Below are 3,172 nucleotides of genomic sequence, written 5' to 3'. Positions count from 1 at the left end.
ACCAGAAACTGCAACGACACAGCGGTTCCCACCGCAGGCATGCCACCGCAGCTGACCGCAGCCGAAAGCCTCGTAGCACGCATGTTAACGCAAGCCGCAGTTTCGCAAAAACCTACTAATACATTGTTATTAGAAACTTCACGCAATTTAAAAGGGAAACAAAAGCATATTCGAAACTGGACAATTGTGCAATATATTTGAATTAAACAAGTGTGCTTGCTACAATACGAAAAAGAGCGGCGCCGGCGTCGGCATTATCTTTTAATTTAGGAAGTACTACACGCTATTTTGTTAAAGGCATTATTCAACGTATTCAACTAGTGGGAACCTTGTACGCTTGATTAGCCTGAGATGATAAGCTTTGTTTGATGCCTGCAGAGAGGATACACGAACACAGTGCCACTCCGCCTTGGTCGGTAAGAAAACCATAAGGTAAGCGGCGATGCGTTTGGGCATACGAAACATGCTCGCTTAGGCGTCGAGCACACCGTGATGCGTAAATAAAAAGAAAAAAAGAAGCGAACACATCAAGTCACGCAGTAAATCCTTTGACGATGAAATGGACGATCGCATGTTCGGAAAGTTGGGCTGGGAATCTCGCACGGTTTCTCAGCATCTCACAATACAACGGCTTATGAAGCACACGGCACACTTTCATCACAGTCCACCACCCACCCAACCCAGCGAGGGGTTATGTGGTAGCACAGCTGGCACAGCTCAGCGAAACTTTACGGCGCAGCAGCTACAGCATACACAGTGCACGACATTTTTCTTCGCTCAGCGGATCGGCTAGACTAGAGCGTGACTTCGCAATGGATGCGGGCGTGGATTCGAAAATTTTTCGGTGCCTAACGTAATCATCTCAAAAGCGCATATGTTCTCGTTTACAGTTTAGGAGTTCTACAGGTAAATCGTCAAATTTATTTGGAGCAGATGCTGCCACTGCAAAGCGTGCAGCGGATGTGACGGCGCCGCGCCGTCGACGTGAGAGATGTCAGCGGCGCCTAGGGCCACGCCCCCGTTGGAAAGTAGACGAAACGTAATAGCGCAGCCGGGCCGTGTTCGACGCTGCTGCTGCGTTCGGGACGCCACCCGCGCAAATTCCACGTAACGGCTGGCAGAATCTCTGTAGCGCCACGGGTGAAAATTCAAGAGATGTGGCATGGATAGTTGTTGTGGGTGTCGTTTAAAGCTTTGCTTTCCAGCCATCTTCACAGCGTGGATTGGAGACATTTTTTTCCTTTCGCGCTACCTATGACGTTCTTCAATCAGTACCAACTCGCCCAAATGTCGGTTTTGTGACGCTCGTAAACAAAATTCTGCCGTTGAAGCTGTTGCAGTACACAACAGGTAATACTGTCTAGCCAACAGGTTCTGGATAGCAGGCGCACAAATACCGCGGAGTTCTTTACCGTACCATCTCATTACTGGGTGTTTCTCCTGCCACCGGTTCCTGCCACATGGAAGCTGACGGTTATGTCCCCGTCGGGAGTTGAATGCAAAACAACAGAAAATGATCTCGGTCGCATGGGTCTATTGCGTACGTGCCTTTGTTGTTTAGAGTGCTCTGTTCAAAAGCGCATCGACGGGACTTCAGCCAATTTTTAAGAAGCAGTCTGCAGATGTAATGAATCAGGCGTCTTTTAACCGCTTGTCGTAGCATTTATCCATCCAAAACAATGTTTTGAAGCTTTTTATAGCTGAACAGAATAGTTTTCTTTCTCTTTGTGTAACATTCTGACTGGGCGCGAGATTGTAATAACAGTTCTTTCACCATAAATGTGATGTGCTCGTAAATGACGCCTCTGTGGTGGCAGAAAAACAGCGCAGCTCATTATCGCCATCCCCGCAGACGAGTTTTGACGCGCACTTCAGTCTGTAGAAGAGACAAAATGCTGATCGCATTCCAGTATTCCTAAGGATTTCTATAGTGGTTTCAATGACACTATCGTAGAGTTAAATTATAAAACAAGTGCTTACGGCTCATTTCCGCCGCATTACAACTCTTCAATCGTAGTTTCAGAACGTCGCTAAAGGTTTCCTTTCTCCCCACTCCTTACTTCCCATCCCTTCTCCGACTCTTGACCGAGGCCTCCGGTCATGTCAAGGGGACTTCGCTCCCTGTTTTTTTGCCAATAAACGCGTGGGTATTCATTTATTCCTTTAGATGTCCCGAGCCGAACCCTCTTTTGCCGAGCGAGCAGCATTGTGCTGCAAGTGCAGAAGTTTAAAGCGGTAAAATGCATTCAATGGCGGACATGATGAAAGCTTTCAAGGAATTAGTGGTTGGGCAAAGCCTCACGACATTGAAAACCATTGTATTCCCTATTTAAGTTTGTCTTTGGAGTTTGGGATAGACGCCATTTCGCGACTGTTGGTGTCAAGAGAAAATTCCCGCGAACAAATAAAAGAATTTAGTGGCACCGCCACGAACAGAACATGGAACGACTAGAGTACCGGAGCGAGAGTCCGTTGTCTTACCGATTGAGCTACGAGCCCACGCGGAGACTGGGAAGATAGACGGTGCACCCACAGAGCACATCTGCGGTTTTACCTCTGCGTTCTGGCTGAATGCCAGATGATATTGTCCCGCGACCTTTCGCACCGCTATGCGCCCCGCCCACGGCACGTATAGAGGCCGTGTGCGCGCTTTGCGCATGCCCTAGGAGTTAAAAAAAATAAAGGTAGCTCGCACCAGCGCATGACATCTCACTTCTGCGTGTCTACCGCCGATCTCGTCGCCTCCATCGGTGGCGGCAGAGATGGAGAAGTGATATAGTCTAACTCCGGGTCCGAGCTTCATTTAATTAAAACAAAAAAACAATTGCCACTCATGTGTTCCACCAATACGACTCAACCAAGCGCCGTTCATGAAACATGTATTGATTTAAACTTAGCAAAGAGCATCTCTTTGAGGGGCGGGGTTACGGCCGTTTCACGTATCTCTGCTTTCAATGTTTGTAGAGCCACGTGAGTGAATTTAAGGGACGTTGCATGGGTAATCGTTGTGCGTGCCATTTACAGCTTTGCTTTCCAACCACATTCACGGGATGAATTGGCTCGTATTTTTCTCTTGTATATATATTTCCTTCCTGGTTATAAACTTCACTTATTACACCAGCACCTTACCTGTGTTTCTTGGCTCCTTCGGCTTTCCATCACGCTGGTTACC

The sequence above is a fragment of the Haemaphysalis longicornis genome, unplaced genomic scaffold, assembly GCF_048455015.1.
Source record: "Haemaphysalis longicornis isolate Haplotype H1 unplaced genomic scaffold, Haemaphysalis longicornis Haplotype H1 scaffold_5, whole genome shotgun sequence".
In the NCBI taxonomy this organism is placed as follows: Eukaryota; Metazoa; Arthropoda; class Arachnida; order Ixodida; family Ixodidae; genus Haemaphysalis; species Haemaphysalis longicornis.
Note: the sequence above shows the minus strand (reverse complement) of the source record.